The following is a 23,356-nucleotide window of genomic DNA, read 5'->3' on the forward strand; positions in this document are numbered from 1 at the left end:
ATTATATCGACCCAACTTGTCGTAACTATGGAACAACAGATACAAGCTCAACCTGTTGTATCTCAACCTGTGCAAGTTAGTTCCGCTGCCTCGCAACCTCAAGTTTCGAGTCAGCAAACCCAAACTTCTCAGGCTGTTATGCAACAACCGCTTGTTTCTGGGGTACAATTACCTCAGGTTAGTGTGCCATTATCTGGAGTGACTCAAGTTGCTACAGGTTTAGTTTATTCTTAGCCTAGTCAAACTGGCATTGGGGGGAAATATCAAACTTCACAACCGATACCCCAACAACCTTGGCAGCCGCAGTATCCACAACCTCCATTTCAGAATGTCCAACCTCAGTATGGGCCTGCTTTCCAAGCTCAACCTGGGCAAGGACAATATCAAGCGTATCAGGGTCCTGTGTATCAAGCCCAAACCGGTTACGGACAAATGCAAGGTCAACCTGGTTTCAATCCATATACCGGATATGTCCCACTGCCTTATCAAGGATATCCACCTTATGCAGGTATGCAAAGGCCTATGGCATAGGCAATTCCATCTTATCCCGGATATGCCCAACCTGATCTGAATCGGCAGTTGCCTTTTGTGGCAACCCTAGAATTACTAGATTTAAACCGGCTTACAAATGATCCAATTTTGTATTCACCATTGTGGTCGGTGATTCCTCATAAGTTGCCTTCCGACATTCCAAAGTTTAGAGGAAATCCTGGAGAAGATCTGTAAAATCATGTTATGACTTATTATTTATGGTGTTCTTTGAACTCTTTGAATGATGATTCGGTAAGACTCTGTCTTTTCCAAAGAACGCTAATTGTTTTGGCTGCTAAGTGGTATATCAAATGGCCGAGAGCTTCTTTTAATAATTTCACCCATTTAGCCACTACTTTTTTGACCCACTTCTAGTTACCCATCAGATATGAAACTGGAACGGAACTTTTGGCCAATTTCAAACAAACGACTTCCACTCATATTGTTGGGCTAATTTATTGACTAAATTAACACAAGTATTTAATTATCAATCCGAGTTTGTAAAACTTGGAGGCAAATCCACTGTATATGGACATCAGATATAATCAAGTTTAGAAGATAAAATTTGAAGAATTAAGGAAGTACATATTACAAATATAAACCTATTTTAACAATTTCTACTTCATTTATGTAATATATCAAGGAAGAGGCTCCTAACTTAGGAGAACCAGGTTGCCCTTCCCTACAATACTACTTTCATGAAGATAAATCTAAGAGCACTAATTAACAATGGCTTATGATGCAGAAGATGTAAAAGAAGAAGCTTCTAACTAAGGAGGTCCAGCTTGTCCTTCTTCACAATCCTACTATATCACAATCACCATTGCTTCAAACCAGAAATGCAGAAATAACTTCAAATGAGAAATGGAGAATGAAATTCAGTTTTAGTTCAAGATCGAATAGAAGGGGAATTTTACTTAAATTCCTTTATGTCCCTTCATATGTAGATTAGAATTAAACCAATATTCATTCAGCAATCATCACACATCTAAATACATTTGAAACAAAAACTAGTCTATGAAAACTATGAAAATTGAACCAAGAAGTGTACTTAGCTTGGTGTGGGGGCCCTCCACCCTTGCCTTGCACACTTGAAGAAATCTCAGCTACAACAAATTCAGTAAATCAACCAAGCATGAACAAAAAATTGGAATGAAACAAGTTCTTCAAATTAGCTCCCAACTCAAATTATACAAAAGTTACATATAAATTCCATTTCCATTACAAAAGCCATCAAAGTCTTGGCTTTAAATAGAGGTTTAATTAAACAAACTGATCTATATTATCTCTAACACTCATATCTACTCATATCCACCTATCTAAGTTGAACTCATCCAATTCATCCCAAGAAATATGGTCAATCCCATAAAATCTCAAAACTGCCCTATTTTCTAGGGATTTTCTGGTGACTAGTCATGTTTGACCAGCCTTGACTGGGCCTAATAAAGCTTGTTCTGGCCGAACCAAGTGGATTTAGCTTAGTCCTAGTTCCCAAGCTGTCCATCCATGCATCAAACTCGAGCCCAAGTGTCCTACAAACATGTCATCCACATAACTATTACGGGAATTTCTGATTCAGTCCAAAATTGCACTTGAAACTCAATTTTCATAAAAACTTCTAGAAATTGCAAAATTAAAATTAAACACCTGAATATGCATAAAATACATCAAAATGAGATGGATGTGATGGAAAATGGATGGAAAATATAAGGATTAAGTAGGTTTCCCTAAGCAAAAATAGACCAAAACTGAGGGCCAACACATATATCCGATCATATTCATGAGTGGCATCATCATCGTCACATGGTCAAAACCTATGTTCCTGATCAACTTTTCACTGAGTGGTTCATTTAATCCTTATTGCCATTTATCACTGAGGACGTGGCTAAAGGTGGAGTTGTTACAGAAGAGCAAGTGATTGCTCGTGCCCAATATTTGGATTTTATTTATACACAATTCGGCACGTTCTATGACAAAATTCCACATGCACCGCGCCTTAATCAATCCATTCCACCTCCACCATCGAATAGGGACTCTCATGCCAGAGAAGGTGTGATCAGTTCCTTGAGCACACAAATGGCAAGTAAACCATCTGGTCAATGACTTGATAAGAATCAAACTGTAAATGCACCTGAGGTTCCTACTTCCGAGATTAATGCCATGTCATCTGACAAACGTAAGAATCCAAAGCAACCAGGAAGCAAGAAAAAGGGGAAAAATAAAAAGAAGAATGAAACCATCCTCAAGAGAAATCATCTGATTCCTCTACTTCTGGAAAGAAACCTCGTTATCCATGTCTGATATGTGATAACGATCATTTTACAAGGGATTTTCCTCACCGCTCGAAAGTTTCTAAATTGTTAAAATCTTCCACCGCATCTGCAGTGTTGACCGATCTATTTCCGAACTCGGATACCAATATGGTTGCAACTGAAAATGCTTCCACATCCTAGGTATTAATGTTATCCATCGCAAAACCTAAAGATGAAGTTTTGGTTCAGACACATAGTAAAGATTATGGTAATCCATCATCGTCATCTAATAATCAGGCCACTGATCAACCTGGTTCTTCGACTTCGACTGCATCAGAAAATATTCCACTACCCATTGCACCAGAGTTAACAATAAAGCCACCTAAGGGAGTTGTGCATAAATTGACGTTTAATCCTCAAGCTCGAGCTGCTCAAAATTACAACATAGTAGAAGATCTTGCTCAGTCTCCTTCTGCTATGTCGACGCTTGAGGTATTACAAAATTGCCCCTCCCAGAAGCAGGCTTTAATGTCCACAATAGGTGGAGTAGATCTAGCAGATTCTAATCTTGTGGTTTTTAACCACTCAGGATATACACCATAGTTACCAGCTCAATTAGCCTTTCTAATTCAGGTTAAAGCTCTCAAAAAAAATATTCATCGAACCATCGTAGATGAGGGAGCTTCTACCTATATTATGTCAATGAGCTACTAGAAAACACTGGGGTCACCTACGTTGTCAAGATCACCAACCACATTGAAAGCTTTTGATGGAAGGACTTATACTTCATGTGGGATTTTGAATAATTTGAAAGTAGAACTAGGGGGAAAAACGGTAACTGTTGAGATTGAGGTGGTTGATGGACCCCTTGATTACAACATTTTACTTGGACGACCATGGGTTTATGCTATGGCTGCTGTTTTTTCCATGTACTTTCGTATGATTGCATTTCCTCATAAAGGTGGAATAACAATTATCGACCAAACCTCATTTTTTTCCTCTAGTTCTCAAGTTATGGGAAGCATTCCTTTTATTAACGAACCCTCGCTTTCACTTCAATCTGTTGGTGTAGGTCTTTTTAAATATCCCTCATTAATGGGTACTTTCACACTTCCTTCACCATCTATAACATCGAAAGTTTCGAGAGTCGAGACATGTAATATGTTATCCTCTACTTCATCTGATTTAAAGAGGATCACCAACAGTGATGAAGACGAGAGTTTTGCTAAGGTTATGCCGCTAAGTCCTATCGAACTCGCATAGCAATCAATTTTTCTTGCTTGTGCCACATTTCCATATCCACAATCACCGATTGTATGGGTAGATCATTCACTTGAATACGGTACTTCTTCCGATCCTTTTGCTTGTATATATTATACAGATGAGGAAATCATCCAATCCATGATGAAAGGAGAAGAGCCTTGGGAATATTATCATCATCGTTCCCTTCTTCCAGATTCTAAGGAAGGTTATTCAGATGAACTAGTACACCCTTCAATTGTAGATTTCTTTTTGAATTATGTTAGAATAAATTCAGTAAATTCTGAGCGTAATTTGTTTAACATAGAAGAAACCATTTCTATAGACATTTCGACTAAGCCTAATGTTGTAGAAAACATTCATGTCGGAAAATCTTGTTCTCCTTTGGAACTCGATAATTACTATGCTCTGTTTCATGAATTTAGAGATGTATTCGCATGGTATGATGAGGAGATGCCAAGCATTGATTCAAATAAAAATGTACCTTGATGTCAAACCAGTACGATAGTGGCTTCGACCTGTACATCCAAAGAAAGCTGTTGCCATTAAGATAGAGGTTGAAAAACTTTTGCATGTTGGCTTCATTTACCCTGTACCTCTTACCAATTGGGTATCAAATATTGTTCCTGTGATGAAAAAACAAGGAACAATCTGAGTGTGTGTTGATTACCGGGATGTAAATAAAGCATGTCCAAAAGACAATTATCCTACACCCTTCATCGACTAGATTATTGACGAATGTGCTGGATGTGAAATCTTTTCATTCATGGATGAATTTTCTAGTGACAATCAAATCAATATCCGCCTAGAGGATTAGTCAAAAACTACATTTATCTGTCCTTGGGGCACATTCGCGTATAGAAAGTTACCTTTTGGTTTGAAAAATGCAGGGGCTACGTTTCAGAGGGCAATGAATTATGCTTTCCATGACATTAAGAACATCATACATATCTTGATGATTTTCCTGCTCATTCACGAAAGCGGACTGATCACTCGCAGCATCTTAGAGCGATATTTTTATGGTGCCGACACTACAAAATAAGACTCAATCCGCACAAGTGTGTGTTTTGTGTTGGCTCTAGTCGATTGCGTGGTCTCAAATGATGGAATTTGAATTGATCCATATAAGGTTCAAGCAATACTTGACTTGCCTCCACCTTCAAATTTATTAGAGTTACAGAAACTTCAAGGGAAGGCAAACTTTCTGAGGAGGTTCATTCCAAACTATGCAGAATTGGCTAAAGGTTTTACACGTCTGTTGAAGAAAGAGGTACCCTTCCATTGGGATCAGGTTGCGCAAGCTTCCTTTAGTGCTCTTAAAGATTCCCTGATTAGAGCATCATTAATGTATGCCCCAAACTATCAACAAGACTATTACCTGTATCTCGTCGCTGCAGATACAACCATCGGAATGGTTTTAGTCCAAGAAGTAGATGGAATAGAACATCCTGTATATTATTTGAGTCGTAATCTCAATGATACAGAAAGAAAATATTCTTATGTCGAAAATTTAGCTTTGGCAGCCGTTCAAGCCGTGCAGAGATTTCGTCACTATATTCTCCTACGTAAAACTACAATAATCTCTGATTGCAACCCTAGGACATACACTCTGTCACATCGATTGCTGGGGGGCAAATATTCGAAGTGGATAGTTATATTGCAGGAATTTGATTTGGAATTCGTTAAGTCTAAGTCAAAGAAATCTCTCGTATTTTCCGAACTACTTTGCGACCTTCCCTCATCCTCAATCGATTTAACATCAGAAACATCAATTGTGGATGAGTCTCTGTTTCTCATTTCGTCCGTGATTCATGGTATGGAGATATACTGGTCTATCTCCAGACCCAAGCTTTTTGACCAAATACCTCTCTCTCTAAACAACGATGTGTCAAATGCCAAGCCAAAAATTATCTGATTGTTGGTGATATGTTTTATCGCCGTGGTATTGATATAGTTTTATGTAGGTGCCTCACTCATGAGAAAGCTTTGAATGATTTTCATTCAGGTGCTTGTGGTGGACATCAGTCCGGACATGCAACAACACAAAGAATTCTCCGTGCTGGATACTTTTGGCTAACAATATTCAGAGATTGCATACGCATGTCAAATATTTGATCGCATCTTTGCATCCACTAGTTGTTGTTGGACCATTCGCAAAACGAGGCGTTGATTTCATGACATGTAACCCCACCTCGACCGGGGGGCATGGGTATATTATAGTCACCGTTGACTATTTTACCAAGTGGGCCGAGGAAGTGCCTACATTAAAAAATAACGATGAAATGACTGCATTATTTTTCTTCAATCACATGGTTGCCAGGTTTGGTGTACCACAGGCCATAGTTACAGATCATGGATCGCATTTTCGCCATCACATGATGGTTGAGTTAGCTGCTAAATTAGGAATTTCACATGATAGTTCTACTCCATATTATTCGCAAGCTAATGGACAAGTTGAGGCTATCGACAAGGTACTTAAGCGTATGTTACAACGAATGATTGGAGTTCACAAAAGAAATTGGCATTTAATCCTATACTCGGCCTTGTGGGCATATCGAACCTCGGTGAGAAATGCTACCGGATTCACACCCTTTCAGTTGGTGTATGGTTTGGAAGCAGTCTTGTCGATTCAATGTGAAATTTCTTCACTCAAAATCGAAATTGACCTGCTACCTAACACTTCTGAGGAAGAAGCACTTTCTTGGAATTAATCCATCTGGATGAAACCTGTCGTGATGCCGCGTTGGCTAACGAAGCACACAAGAAATGAGTAAAGGCGCAATATGATCAAAATGTCAAGCCTTGAGTCTTCTCAGAAGGTGACCTAGTTTTATTGCACGATCAGGAGTCAGATAAGATTGGTGCAGGAAAATTTGAACCACTTTGGATGGGCCCTTATATTGTTAAACGCGTTTTGGCGAAAGGTGCCTATGAGTTAGTAGATTATGATGGAATTCCATTGTCTAAGCCCATAAATGGGTTGTATTTAAAACGTTACTATGCTTAATTGAGTATGGTAAAACTCATGTATATATGCTTGGATTGCATGTGTGAGTGTGTTTCTTTAAGGGTTTTTTATTTGGTTAAGTAATCCACTTTGCATTTATTGCAGATGTCGAACTTTTCAGAACTATGGGTTGGTTACGCTAATGGTGCTAGTCGTAGTACGCAGAACCCATCTTCTGCAGCATGGGCCATTTTCGCTTCGAGCGACGAGTTAATGAGTTTTAGAGGGATTTGTATTGGTCGGTTAGCAAACAATATCACTGAGTATAGTGTGTTGATTGAACTTCTCTTTGATGCCATTTCACTTGGCAATCACCAAATTATCATTAGGTTGGACTCACAGCTTGTTGTGCTACAAGTTACTGGCTTTTATAATGTCCGAAACCTAGCAATTCATTGTATGTTCCTTAGAGTCCATATTTTGGAAAGGTATTTCGAGTTTATTCAATATCAACATATTTCCAGAAGTCTAAACACATTAACCAACTCTCTAGCAAATTATGTGTTAAATAAACATTTGCAACATATGTAAAGTAAATATTTTCAATTAACATCATCAATTGAATAGGATTGCATCACTCAACCATAATAAAACCATGAAAGATAATCGTAAAAAGTTTTTACAAACATTTTGTGTCTAGGACAAAAATTGGTCATCTGACCCAAAAACTAAATGTATACAGAAATGATCTTAGTAAACTAGTGGTGCTCATAATAACAAGTAACAGTCTGTGCTATCATGCGCAGAAGTCTCATCCAAATATCCAACACTCTGATGGTGTGGCGTTGCAATTGCATAGGTAATTCCTCGATCTGGATATATGAGATACCTAAGGTTAAACCCTCTATGTGTTTTTGCAACTTAGCCAGAGTCTCGGCCAAATCAAAGTCTCGGAGAATTTTTCTCCCTATAGGTCTCTGTGCTGATGGGTCTCCCATAGGTTGAACAGGTCCAGTATCTGTATACATTAAAAATAGATTTTGTTTAGTCTTGGAGTTAATCAAAAACAAAAAAAATGAAAAAACTTTTAAAAATTAAAAAAACACTTGGTTAAACAATTTAGCAATGGCACCCCACATTGCTCCAGTTGGTAGTGGTAAATCTGGATCGCCACGAAAATCCATTTCTGAATATGGATATTCTGTGAAGGTAATCTCCTGTCGATCGAACCATTCAAAGAATTTAGAGGTAAATACAATATTAGAATAGGCACCATGCCTAGCCATTAGATCTGTCCACCTCCGCAACCGTGGGAATCTTGGTCCAGATACACCCGGTGAAATGAGTTGTGGCTGCAAGAGAGGTATTCTCTCCAAGGAAAAGGAAATCACGATTGATCCATAACCAAAATTTATGAGCTTTCTTTCTTTCACCTTGGTCAGTTGTTCTTTCACAGATGAGAGGACAACCTTGCACCAGTTAAATATTTTTGGCTCTAAACATTCTAAAGCATACCGCATGTATGACTTGGTGGCCAAATAAAGTGTGGAACTGCCAGCCAATTTGGCAATGGTAAAAAGGATCATCCTTAGCGGTAAATCACTAACATCCTTGATAAGTATCTTCCCATCTTTGCTAGGATGGGCACCTTGCCTACAGAATTGTCACACATAATATTTTACCGGTCTGCCTCCGGGGGCATGACCTGTTAGTGAAATGGGGGCACCTCGCCTTGACAATCTAGTTAGGAAGTATATATCATCAATGGTAAAATGGATTTCTTTACCCTGAATGTGAAAATTCTGATCGGTCGGATTCCATGATTGAACAAGAAATCGTAGAAGATCCATCTGCTGTTGCAGGTTGGATAGCTTAAAATACTTGAGTAAACTGCAGTCTCTTAGGGCCTCAACTGTTCCTGGATTACTCAAGGCTATGACATCTTGCTCTTCATGCTCTCATTCTCTCCATATGATTACCATTTTAAATTCTTGATTTGGAAAGAGAAATCCTAGGGGCCTCAAAACCCTAGAAAGTTATTGACTAAAACAGGAGATAAATGAAATAAAAGAGGAAAAAATTAGATCCTACCTGGTCCAAACTGCACAAGGAATGATCCCTTCAATCCTCTGCAAGCAATTGGTGAGCTTCGAGAAAAAACTGCTCCAGAAATTAGAAGGTAAAACAGATGGTGAAAATGAATGGTAAGAACTGGTATTTATGTTTATTTCTCGCACTTTAATCGAGTAAATAATGGTTTTATTTATTTATTTAATCCATGAACATGTATTTTTTAATATTTTGATGGTATATTGAGCAGGATTAACAACTGGAAAGCAGTTATAATGTGCTTACATGTAAATTGAACATCTTTGACCACAAAGCAAACTTTTATTGCTTTTTCAAGCTTTGTTAAAAACGAAAAAGGAACCCCCTTGGAGTCCTCTTTAAGCTCTTTTCAGACTCTCTAAACATGAAAAGATTGCCGAGCCCTTGTCGTTTCTAGCTCGTTAATGGATCGGATTTGATATCTACTCAGTATAGTTTTACCTCTTCTTCGCGCTGAGATAGATTAACTACGAAAAAGGTACTTGTTGGTCAAACATGATCAATAGGTTCTCTCTTGTATTCTTTTATGCTTTTTCAGGCTTGAGATACAAATGTTCGAAAAAGAACTTTTGGAGTTCTCTTTTATTCCCTTTTCAGACTCTCTAAACATGAAAAGGACCGAGTTATCTTTGTCGTTAAACTTGTTAAAAGCATCAAATAGCGACAAACTTGTCCATCTAGACAAGACCGAGTTTCACCTTCACTAGACGCGTTAAAACATCAAATAGCGATGGATTCACCCGAAGGGTGGAATTATACAACAAGCATATGTTATCCTCCTCAAGCTTGATTAAAAATAAAGAGGTACTAGTCAGAAATGACTGGGGAAAACAGGAAAAAGCTGGGAACACTTTATGGTAGCAGGTTGCTCTTGAACATGACACTTTCACCTCATCATCGTGACTATGTGGGTTGGGTCATTCAGCTTGATGGTTATCACACCGTTGGTCTATCATACCATCCATTTCTTTGTTTTGGGTCAATGCTACCAATTCACTTCAGTTTCGCCAATATGTTCAAGAGAAGTCATTCAGTTCAAAACTTCATCCTTTACAATACAGTAAACCTTCATCTTCATGCCCGCCATTCCTGAACCTTGTGTCGTCAGTTATGTTTCATATCCAAAAATCATTTTCTTTGTTTCATGTCGTTTATGTGGGATACATCAAGGCCCTCTTGCGATGAGTCGCTTCTTGTCGACATCAACACATCATCCAAGAAGTTGACTTAGAAACACCCCTTCAGTACCTTGAGGCTCGCATACATCAATGGCAGTTTTCTCGCTTCTGGCGATAGGTTGACATCACTAGCCTTCAACTGAAAGACTTCGTATGGTGTTCGAATTCAAATCATTTATTCACACCATGTGGAATGTACTACAGTACCTTGAGGGTCATTATCATTATCGGTGATTCCTCTTGCATCTATTAACAACTTACATCATTGGCTGGTAATCAGACGATGTCTCTCCATGTTTGACCTTGAATCATCTATTCACATGGTTAGACTTGTACTTGAGTGAAATATTGGACGAGATTGAAGGCCCCAGATCTAGTTTCATCCATTCGGGCTGCGATATATTTTCAAGAGTACTATATCAAATGTACAATGGCATTACATTCATGGTCATCCACTCATGGGTCTACATCTGTAGACGACTATATTTGTACATGTAATGAAAGTTTATAAAGCTGAGCATGGGTATGCCTTCCCTCAACTAAATTATGAGAAAAAATCAAAGTATCATGATATTTGTATTGTAACCGATGCAGGTCACCTTCCGCTTTGAAACCCTCTCTCCAAAGTGGTAAAGCACCTCACTCGACATGGTTATTTTTGACTTCATGCTTTAGGGGGCATTTGCTACAGGAAAATTTGGGCACATCAACCCCAAATTCCAGATCTATATTATTAGGGTCTATCAACCCCTAATTCAGTTGTTTTCATTCCCTAATGAAGTTAAACTACATCATGCTTGCTTCCCAAAAGTTTCATGACACCATTCATCCAAAAAATGTCCCTAAGAAGATCATCGCAGGTGGTCTTCTATCTGGCTGCAATGAATGGTAGGCACTACACTGTCTAGGTGCTATGCATCACACCTAGCCTTTGTTACACCTGCAATGAGCGAGATCCATCGAATTTTTCAAATGAATCCATTGGATTCCTCATTCAATGGAGGCTTCTAGAGGTTTCTAGAAGGATCGGGCTCGCTTTTGGATGAGGAAGGAGATGAATGAACCTTAATCCATTATCCATTCCTCCATGGAACCACTTCCCAAATATGGCAAAGCATTCATGAGGGCCATTAATGGCCTAACCTCCTCTGTTCAGCTATAAAAGGACCAAGCTCTCATTGGCTGGTGGAGGTTGAAACTTCTTAAGCTAAGGAAATGCTGTTGGAAAGAGATTAGTAGAGAGAGTAATGTTATCATGTCAAATTGTTGTTTCTATGAGGAGAGAAGGGTTTGAAGTTGGAAGGATAAAGCTGAATCAGACATGCATCTACATGGGTTGTAATCTTTCCTTCTATGAATAAAGAGTTCTATGCTTTTTCCATTCATGTGTTATGTGATGTATATTGTACTTTCGATTCTACAATATGTTTAGTTAACAGATCGATATGTATGCTTTGATGGTTTTCTGTCTCGACTTGTGTGTAGGTATCCTTCAAGTGAGTTAAGTACAGAAGGGAGTGGCGAAAGTGGTCAAAGGGAAGAGGGATCAAGCGAGAGGTACAAGTTGGTACTTTTGCTCCTCTTTCTTTTATCTATTAGCTATAGGAAAAGCAATGGAATTACTTAACTGTTGTTCTAGACTTGCTACTAGGTCTAGGGGTTAGTCGTTCGAATGTATAAAATTTGAATAATATGACACTTATTCACAGAGATTATCCCTATTATACACTATTGCGGAATACATGCATAATACATAACCTCCTCTACGTTGATCATCAGTTTTGCGGAATTAAAAACAATGAAACATCAATCGCATGCGCACATTAACACAGTATGTAACCCGGGGAAAGCATACAGCTGAAAACCCCACACTATCTGTATATTATATTGATTGAGAACATGTAACAATACATAGTACAATACTCCTCACAAGTACTCAGTACTATCTCCACCTGTTACATACAAAACTAGCTCAGATCTGAATCAATCACAGGTTCAAATCTCCTCCAATTTCTGCCTTCCTCCACTGCGTAATACTGCATGAGAATGGATGATCCAAACTCGTATTTCCCTTGGCTGAACCATGAAATCCTCATTGGAAATACTCAATCCATTGATTGTGCAAATCTCATGCACAACTATAGTCACAACTGACAGCTGTCTTGCCCTTTCACTCACCTCTAACACTTGTCTCCACTAAACTGTCCATGCACTGAGTTAACTGATGTATTATGTTATGGAACCAGCTCAAGAAAAGATAGAAAATATAGATCAACGCCTTAGAATTCAGCCTCTTCAAGGGGGCAACCTCCTTTACATTACATAAATGAACAATTCTTGGATGATACAAATGAAAAGACCTCCTTTCTATATATAGGAGTCTAAGGGGTCATAACATAATCAGAGCCGACATAACAATAATAATGTAAGGGCACAATAATAACAATAGTGGGCTTCTATGGGGCACATTAGTAACAATATGGGCACTACATGGGTACATCAATATAATAAGTGGGTTGTACTAATAACAATAAGGGGTTACACTAGTAGTATAGGGGCCTAACATGCCCCTCTCCTTCAAAAAGCGTTGTCCTCAACGCTTGAGTAGTTCTTGATGCTTCTGTATAAAATTCTTGTCCTCCCATGTGGAATCTTCAGTGGGTAAGTTCTTCCACTTGATGAGATACTCTGAAATTGATCGATTTCGTAGCTGTCAGGTTCTTGTTTCTATGACTGCTCCAGGTTCCAATATGATTTTTCCTTCCTTTTCCATATGTGGCGATATTGTTTGAATTGGGATCTTTTGCAATTTTTGAATAAGTGGCCATACTTCTTTTTCCTTCTTCCATTCATCCCTTGCTTCGTTTATCCAATCTGGATGGATAATAGAAATAGCACAAAACAATGCTTCCACATCCTCATCCTTGAAGAGTCTTCCCATTCGGTAAGGTCGCCATTTTTTAAGTGCATGTAGTATTGCCAACATTTCCTTGTCATAAATAGCTTGCTTTAGATGTAGCAGTAAAAATACCCAATCGCCTAAATCAAAACATTTTTCACTATGATGTTGATCAACCAGTTGTTTCATTTGATTTTGCACTGAAGTGGCGTTATCCTTTAAAAGTTGGAGAACTTGTTGTTGATGCTCGATGTGATCTTGCACTGCTTGAACCTTTTTCTTCTTGATATGTCCTTCTATCTTTAGAGTTTGAGGAGTGGTAATTTCTTCCAATCCTTTACAAGATATGGTCGGATTCATTTCTTGACGCTCGATGTGATCTTTCACTTCTTGAACATTTTTCTTCTTGATATGTCCTTCTATGTTGATAGTTGGAGGAGTGGTAATTCCGACCAGTGAATTACAAGATATGGTTGGATTCATTTCTTCTTTCTTGATGTGATCTTTCACTTCTTGCACCTTTTTCTTCTTGATATGTCCTTCTATCTTGAGAGTTTGAGGAGTGGTCATTCTTGCCAATAGTTTACAAGATATGTTCTGATTCATTTCTTCTTTCTCTAGGGTCGGGTCCTGGCATATATCCTCTTCTTTTGATGTTTCTTGATCCTTTTCTTCCTCCTCTTCATACTCTATGTAAAATAATTTCTTCTCAGCACACTTATGACCTTTAGTGCATTTGCTATCACAATTGTAACAAAGCCCTTTTTCTCTTTTTTCTTCCAATTTTTGTGGTGTAACCCTTGTAGGTTGTGGAAGGCTAGGAGAAACAACACGTCCATATTTAAAGTTGTGAGGGGTAGACTTCCTTGTTGCCATAATTTTACTTTCAAATATGTCACAAAGCCCTTTTACTCTTTCCAATTGTTGTGGTGTTGCTCTAAAGAAGGTGTTGCTCTTTGTATCCTCATAATGTGCTATCATTTCCTCCGTGAGAATTGACCACGTAACAAGTTGTTTACGAGAACAAAGCCCTTTATACCATAAAAATTGATCCGGTTCTAAATATGAAGATGCAATACATACCTTTTGTAACAATGGTACACCATGTAGATCAAAATATTGCTCCATCTGAAGTATCCAATTTACTGGATCCTTGCCATCAAACTTCCTCATCTTGCTTTTTCTTGATTTTAGGACCTCGATCTTGAAACGACTGTAACTCTGTACTTGCGGATATTTAAGTTCTGAAATTTCTACCTGTAGTAGCCCTATGTGTCCTCTTTCCAATGCCACCAGTTTGATCCAAATTGGATTCTCCAAAAAAGATTTATGCACAATCTCCCAAGATGACCTGATTATAGACCTTTCGAGAAGAGCGAATTTGTATGAAGTGCCACGTGTCAATTTTTCGACCTTTGGCTCTGAAAAAGATGAAAAAGATGTACAAGAAACTACAGTCCGTCCTCTTTCTGTACCTTCTGACGAAATTTCAATCCAATGCTTAGAGAGAAAGTTATGACTATTTTCCCCAGGTCACCTGTTTGGAATGTAATTCAGGAGTCTGCAAAAAGACCAACTTCCTTAGATCATATCTCCGCAAATATAGCACGAAAAACTCTGAAATTTGGACCCGAGGTTCAGCGTGATTTCTTCTCAAATGGGTTTTTTTTGCAACTTCTGAAACGTCGCAGAAAAAAAGTTATAGCGAAAATTCCACGATGACCTATTTGGAGCAGCGAAACCGTAGAATCCAAAGCTCTGATACCAAATGTTATGGAACCAGCTCAAGAAAAGATAGAAAAGATAGATCAACGCCTTAGAATTCAGCCTCTTCAAGGGGGCAACCTCCTTTACATTACATAAATGAAAAATTCTTGGATGATACAAATGAAAATACCTCCTTTCTATATATAGGAGTCTAAGGGTTCATAACATAATCAGAGCCGACATAAAAATAATAATGTAAGGGCACAATAATAACAATAGTGGGCTTCTATGGGGCACATTAGTAACAATATGGGCACTACATGGGTACATCAATATAATAAGTGGGTTGTACTAATAACAATAAGGGTTTACACTAGTAGTATAGGGGCCTAACATATTCTTTAGTTGCTTTATGAGTTAATAATTAGTGAATTAATTAAAAATTAATTCACGTCACTCATCACTAGTGTATTCTACAGTTAGACTAAATACAACTAGTTCAACCAAGTCAAACTGAACACAACTCCATCAACTCCTTAATCAACTCCACCAAACTCAATCACTTGAGTTCTAACTGAAGTCCATCATGCAATAGCTCAACTGACCCATAAGAAAAGTGTATTTCCTTCTGACAGCTGCATGTGCCACCTCTGTAGCTCGAAATAAAGTGCTTTAAGAGCATAAGATAATGTTTATAGTCCAAATATTATTAAGAGCTAATAATATTCGACTGTTCTATTTTTAGACTGACAGTCTAAGAATAGACTCCGCCCATATGTCTAAAAATAGAAGTCCATCTATTTTTACCAACATGACCAATCATCCGCAAATAGCATCCTGCAACTCTTAGACCATGATCCATATGTCTAAAAATAGACATAGTCTAAAAATAGACTTCCAAAAATAGCCCGCGGGCCCACTTAGTGAAGGCGAATCCTTTCCACTAAGCTCCATCATCTTGTTGCATTTTCAACATCGAAAAGACACTAAATTTTCCTATAACAACTATGATCTTCTGCATGCTCATATACTATTGTGAACATTCAATATAGGAAGACGTCGAAATCATCTTCTTGAAATGACTTAAGCAATTGAGTATACATTAGATGTGATATAAGAAAGCATAATAAAAGCATGGAAATGAAAACTTGCAGCTACTCTGTGATCTAATGCCTCTTAGGAACCTAAATTGTAAGAACTACCTTCTTGGACTTGTTGATCATGAGATTACACAATAGATGAATGCTTAATCTAAAAAGCATGACAAAAGCATAAGGAAAGAAACTAAATCACTGTTTATTCTTAATGCCTCAAGCAACCAATATTGGAAAATTGCTGAATGCTACCTTCTTGAGAAGCTCTTTGCAAAACATAGGGTTAAACACTGAATGTAAAGTTGAATCTAAGAAAGCATTGTAAAGACATGTGAAAGAAAACTATGTCATTGTATGCTCTAATGCTTCAAGCAATCCAATTTTAGAAAATAGATAAAATACTACTTTCTTGAGATGCTCCTAGGAAACATAAAATTACATAGTGAGGTAAATCTACATTTGAAAAATAAAATAACATTTGCAATGGAAAGCTAAACTAATTGCATGAATCAAAGTAAAACAAACTAATTAATCTTACAAATTTACAAAGGGATGCACATGGTTGATGGGGGCCCTTCCATTGTCCAATAGCATTCCAACTCACAAAACTCACATTCTAAAATTCAATAGTAGAAAAGAACCTTCTTTATTGATAAACTCATAACTTTACACAATGAAAATCTACACTCCTAATCTCATTACATCAATAGCTCTTCACTTTGCATCCCATTCCATCTCAAGCCTTGTTACAAAAAATTCTATAATTCTTTCTCTTCTTTTCCTCCTTTTCATCCCCTTGATAGGAGAAAACTTCCCCTATTTATACAAAAAGATGAGAAGCTGTCTCATTAATGAGAGTCCATGAATCTCTCCCTAAATCTCTAGAGTTACAATCAAAATAGGAAATGATGAGACACATGTCTTCTTAGAGTTTCAATATAAATAGGAAATGAGACACATATCCTTATGATCCCATGATCTTCTCCACTCAAATTCTAATTTGGTTTTGGGAGGCCACATAAAGGTCTTTTAGAAGCTTCCTTTTGACCTACACATGTCAACAATGTCATCCCACTTGTTAGGTATAAGAATATGCACATTATTTTCTAATTTTTAACCATAAATTCATTTAAAAATGCTAAGAATTAATAAAGTTGGAAAAACATAAATTTGACCCAATAATAATAATGGTAAGGTAAATGTGATGAAATAGAGGTGGAGTGAAGGTGACAATATGGAAATATAAGTGAACAATGTAATGGAAGTGAATGACAATTTCAAAGCCCAACAGTGATGAGACACATATTCCAAGCTGAATGTTGGGAAAAACATAGTGATCGCTATCGCTTGTGATTAACTAATGGCTATGGAAATTGACAAAGGAAAAGAGGCAATAATTGGCATTTATTTATGAAATAAAGGAAAATAGGAGAAAAGGAAGGTGAAGAGACACAAATTTGCATAAGAGGGAAATTGAAGGAAAAATGAAGGAAAATGAAGAAACTAAAGGCGTCAATGATAAAAATTCTTATGAGGATCAATTTCTAGCCTTTCACAGTTTTGGGTTGAGCTCCCTTCCATTTTCTCATTCTCTCACTCTTTCACACTTAGAGCATTCTTGAAGCATGCCTGGAGTACTCTAGTATTCACTTGGATTTGGAGAAATAAGGAAAAGGAAAGTAGGAAAGTGCAAGGGAACAATTTGATCAAAAACTACAAATGGATTACTTTGCAGGTAACAGGTTGCATGTATGATTCCCTTACTGATTTCTAGATGCATGGTATATGCATGTGATTTTCTAGTTATCTGTTGTCATTGTGATGAGATTCAGTATTGCAATAAGAATGTTGCAAATCTCAAGGCTACCAACTTAAATTATCAACCTGAGGTTCGTACAAACTTAAGAGGTGTCAACACTATATGTGCAACATGCAGTGTGTCCTTCTTTCATTAATCTAATGCAATGAAGTGAATACCATGGAATCAAGCCTAAACTAATTGAAAAAATGGAAATTCTTATCTATTTGTAGGAATGAAAATTTTATTCTACTTTTCATAAATGTGAAGGTTAACCTACTTGCATGAATGTAAATTCTATTCTATTTGCAAAGTGTAACTATTGCATAAAAAGGAAACCTAGTCTATGCAATAGAAATAACAATGTTGGAGATGGAAACTCTAGCTTAAGATGTATGAAATAAAACCTAATCATGAAATCATTCTTCAATCACTACATTCAAAATAGATTTTATTAACATATTTTATAAGGTACTTCATGAAGTAATCATGAAAATCATCATTATGCTCTTCAAGTCATGAATCTGTCCACCAACCATAATTGCAGAGGTGAATTGCAATGGAGAAGAGGCAAGACTTAAGAGGTCTTTTAGTTTTAATCAATCATGGTTCAAAGCCTAAAGTTAATTATCCAATCCTAAGGGAAAAAAACCAAGCTTTTGCAGTAGATTCAATCAAGTTTACACGTGCTACAGGAGTGCTATAGGAAGTGCTACAAAAGGCCCTGCTTTGCTACAAGAGTGTGATAACTTGCCAAATTCCCACGTAAATCAAATGAAAATGAGATGGGAATTTTTTTATTATTAACTAGGATTTCCTAGGACTTTTTTCCAAGTGGAATCACTCCAAAATACTCCTGTTAACACTTGCTAAAAAAATAGCAAAAAATTACTACTCTAAAAATCGAAAATTCAAAAACTAGTGAGCTAATTAACCTACCAAATGCCTAATGTAATCAAGTGCACATGCTATGGGGTATTTTTTTATTAACTTGAATGTATTTAGGACCCAATGCAAGTGGAATCAACTCAAATGAATCTCATTAACATGTTCTAAAAATAGTAGAAAATTACTACTATTTTGTTAACAAGGGACTTCTAGAAATTCTAGATTTGTGAACTAGTAAACCAATCCAAGTAGCTCAATGATGAATATGAATTTTCAAAGCTGTTATAAGGATGCATCATGCTTGTGACTCTGTAAATAACCTAAAAACAACTCACTTCAATCATTTAATCAATATGATTTACAACAAAAGAATTGTGAATAGTAAATGCAAAAATAAGAGATGCAAGTGAAAAAGACATTCAAAGGAAATAAAGAAATTGTACAAGAGGGCTCTGAGGCTCCTGGGATGGCCAATCCCAAGGAAAATCAGAGTCCTATGAAGGAAACCAAGCTTTAGAAGCTAAAAATGGCACCAAACTTCATTATTTGAATCAATCCAAGTACATCCCTGCTAGAAATGAAAGTGGAGCTGTTAAATAACAAGTTTTCTCCACAAGAAGACTAAGAAATACACACCTTTAGAGGAAAATTCGAATTGGTACTTATACAAAGTGATGAGAAAGCATTCTCTTTGAAAGAAGGCAAATTTACCCTCCAAAATCCCTCAAAAAGTGGATTTAGTTCCTAACACTAGGAATTTGCATTAAATGACATGGAACACATTCCTAGATTTTCTCAATCACTGGAGCTCCAAAATTTGTGTAGTAATTTCATAATATCCTTTTCATTTATTTTCTAATCTTGGTCCTCATGTTGTTTGGAGAAAGTCCCTAAATTATCTCATCCTCCAAATCTTCATAATCTACCAAACATTCTCAAAATATTCTACAAAAAAAAATAATATTTGACACATAATATGCAATCATCTCTAAACCTTTCTATTGAAAATATTAAAGCTAAAAAATGTCATCTAATGCAAAAAAAGAGTTTTAATGCACTAAAGGATGGTCATATGGGCCTTAATTTGTGTCTAATTTCGAGGTTTATCACATTGGCATGTAGATTTTCCTGGAGTGACAATGGTTTTAGCCTTGCCTTGCCATTTCTTGGATAACCATCATGTTGTGAGTTTTTCCACTTGAATTTTTTTCCAATTAGTGCTCATGTTCCTTATGGTTGTGGGTTGGAACAAACACTCTGGGAGCCATGGAAAAATTCAGGTTGAGTTATTAGTCATGGATCCTAGGTTGCGACAAACGCTTCAGAGCCCTTAGTGGGTTGAGTTACTAGTCCCTGGAGCTAGGTTAAATAAACACTCTGGAGCCTTGGAAGGATGTGGGTTGAGTTACTAGTTCCTGGATCCCTGGACAACTTGGGTAGAGATTGATTTGGTTGGTGTTAGTGATGTCCGACAGTAGAGGTGGAATCATTGGTTGATGGTTGAGGTGGTTGGCCTCTGGAAGCCCTGGATGGTTTTGTTTTGTTTTATTCCACGAGATCCCACATTCATGCTTGGAATATGGTCCGGGGGTGATTGGCTTAAAGAGGGATTTGTTTCAGCCCAATCTATGGCTGGGTGGTAAGTGGAAGTCCTTGACTTGGTTGGTATTTTCGTATATTAATAAGATCTATTCTTAAACTGTGATTCATGTATACTTGTAGTGATTATATTGGTGATATTATGGCCGAGTTTACATGGTTCCTATGTAGGTTAATTTCTGGTTATATGCTTATTATATGATGTGTACCATCTATGGCTCTTGTCATGAATTGTTTGGTTATTTACTGGTTGATGAATATATGGACTACTATGTATTTTTGCAGGTATTTGGAGAGGGCACATAGCCTTCTTGGTTATTCTGAAATGAATCTCAGACTCCTATGATCAGATATTCATTCATGACCTATAGCTTACATGTTTGCCATGTGTTTGACAAAATGTTTGTTATGGACTAAACATGTACTGGGTTAGTTCTTGTTCAAGTTTTGTATGAAAATATTTGGAATTTGTCATTTGTCATTATGAGGAGTTAAAGGCATTTTTGGGTAGTGGTCTAGAGGCTGGCCTGGAAAAGTGGCTTAAATCTTGGGACAACACCCTTTGAATTGGAGATTTTGGGTTATAATCGCATGGAGGCAGTGTTTTTCATGTGGTTGGAGGCCTATAATCACATGCATGCCTTGTCATGCATGCAGTTGTGAGATTAGGGCAGTGAAAAAGAGCCTCAACTTAGGGTTTTGTCACCTGGAGTGGTCCTTTAGCCCCTGAGTATCTTGTAGCCCTAAGGGATGTTGTGAGTGGTTAGTTTTTTGGCCCCACTTCCACAACTGGAGCTTGGAGGTTGGGTCATGTCATAGTAACTCTTTGTCTCATGTTTACCTTAGTAGGTTGGTGAAATTGGGTAAATGTGGGAGGGGGTGGTTACAGGGTGGTATTCGAGCTTCCAGGTTCAAACCCTTAGACTAGATGGGCTAGATGTGATATATATATATATATATATATATATATATATATATATATATATATATATATATATGGATGTTCGATTGTCTATGTGTATATCATGCATGCATGTTGGTTATCTCTCATGATGGTCATTGTTGCAGTTGTGTAATCATGTTGAGGTTGATGATGTTGGTTTTTATATATATATATATATATATATATATATATATATATATGTCAATCTGAACTGATTTGTGTAGACGAGATCACCTCCCCTGAATTTCACTAAGGTATGTTTGTTCATGTTTATATTTGGTTTATCTGACATATTATGTTTGCAGGAAGAAGAAGATCAAAGATGAAAAGTAGAATGGTGGACTACAGTTCACGTGACTCTCCTTATAGATCAGATGAGCTGCAAAAATATGAGTACTCTCTTGACATAATAGATACACTAAGAAGTTTTAAGGAAAATATCAAAATTTGTAAAGCAGATAATGATATGATAATTTAGTCATAGGAAAGGCTTTCCAGGGCTCAAGAAAAGCAAGTAGAGCTCAATGTAGTGATCCTTCAGAGCTTATTAGATTTGCAGAGACAGGAACAACCACAAATCAACTATGGATAGGAGGAAAGGAAAAATGGGGCATATGTGATTTGATTTAGAATATTAGTTTTGCAGTGCTAAGATATTCCTCAGATTATAAACAAAATGCTTTCATTGTGCTTAAGGATTCATCAATTTTTGCAAGTGAAATGAAGAGTGTTTATGTTAATTTTATGAGTAATTTAACATAAACCAGAAATTGAACAACAACATAAACATGTACAGAAGATCATCAAAAACACATTACAACAAGCACATGATAAAGGAGTTCACCCCTCCTAGGCTACGTCTCCTTGGTCTAGCTTCCAATGGCTTAGGTCTCTCTATTATGCTCAAAAGTGTAAAAATATGTGTTTACAATGTTCAAATGCTTCTAAAACCTACTCCAATAAGTCCAGAATACTAAAAAATGGCCATATTGCCTCTTTTTATATCCAATTTTGTGGAAAATTGAAGAAGTTATGACTTCTCCTAGTTCTCCCACTATTCGTTCTAGAAATTGCTCCATATCCGACAGGAACCCACAATTTCGCTCCAAAAATCCGCTAACTGAGCAAGAATTTTGCCGCACAGCGGGCCATAATCTGCCGGCACCGACTGTCTTATCGCAAATTGAAATCGACAGAGTTCTATGGGCTTATGGTCTGTGAACAAGGCAGGCAATGTGTGATTGCGATGTGGAGGACCTGATGGGAGTATTAACCGAAACCTAAAGTCACTTCGCATCCGGGATCCTTTCGCATTTCACAATCGGCAGAGAACCTGGGGTCTTGTATATGTGGGACTTTGCAATGTGCTTCAATTTGCGATTGAGAGATTTCATTGCAACCTGGTACTTGTTGGGGCCGATTCTGTAACGCCTACCCTTTGCCTATCTGTGATTGCAATCCATCACATCGCTCCTCCGTTCGTTTCTTGAAAACCTTCTCGCCTACCTTATCGCATCGCACCCTTCCCTACTTGGGGGATGATTTCTAAAGCCACCTTGCCTGCGATTGCAATTTAGGACATGCAGGGGCCAATGGAAGCTTGCCACTTGGCACCTCCTCATTCGCCGAAGGACCTTTCCACATCATCCAATCCTACCATGTGAGGAAGTCAAACCTGAACTTTGACTTGCTTTAACTTCTGCATACGAGCTCGGATTTGAGTTTTGTTTGCACCATTGGAATGAGAATGAAGAGCTCTTCGAACTAAAGCTAAGTTTAACAAAATTATGACACGTTGATTTTTGAGCCTAATTTTAAGCACCTGATCACTCCTCCCCATTGGAAGCATTTTGGACCCCAAAAGGATCACTTTCAATTGTTCAACAAGTGAGGGTAAAATTCCCTCACCTTTCCAACCTCTATCCATTTGGATTTTGAAGGAATTGTACCCTTGAGCCCCACTCAAAGATAATTGATACTTCCCCTTTTTGTTGTCCTTGTTCTTCTGTCAAGTATAGTGTCTTGCTGAAGCACATTAAGGAATTCTGGAGAAAAGTCTTCAATAGATGGAATTTTAATATTCTATCCTTGATCTTCAACCAAAGTAGGCTCATACAACCTTAAATTCTCAACATTAATAACAACATAAAT

The 23,356-nt window shown here is 37.4% G+C and overlaps 1 pseudogene; it reads right to left on the reverse strand.

The window, feature by feature from the left end:
- Window positions 1-235: 235 nt before the first annotated feature.
- The window catches only part of LOC149147461 (ABC transporter G family member 34-like), a 70,221-nt pseudogene continuing 47,100 nt past the window's right edge, over window positions 236-23,356 (reverse strand).

The sequence above is a fragment of the Pinus tabuliformis genome, chromosome 9, assembly GCF_031772625.1.
Source record: "Pinus tabuliformis cultivar Carrire ecotype Pingquan chromosome 9, CPIR1, whole genome shotgun sequence".
NCBI classification, from domain to species: domain Eukaryota; kingdom Viridiplantae; phylum Streptophyta; class Pinopsida; order Pinales; family Pinaceae; genus Pinus; species Pinus tabuliformis.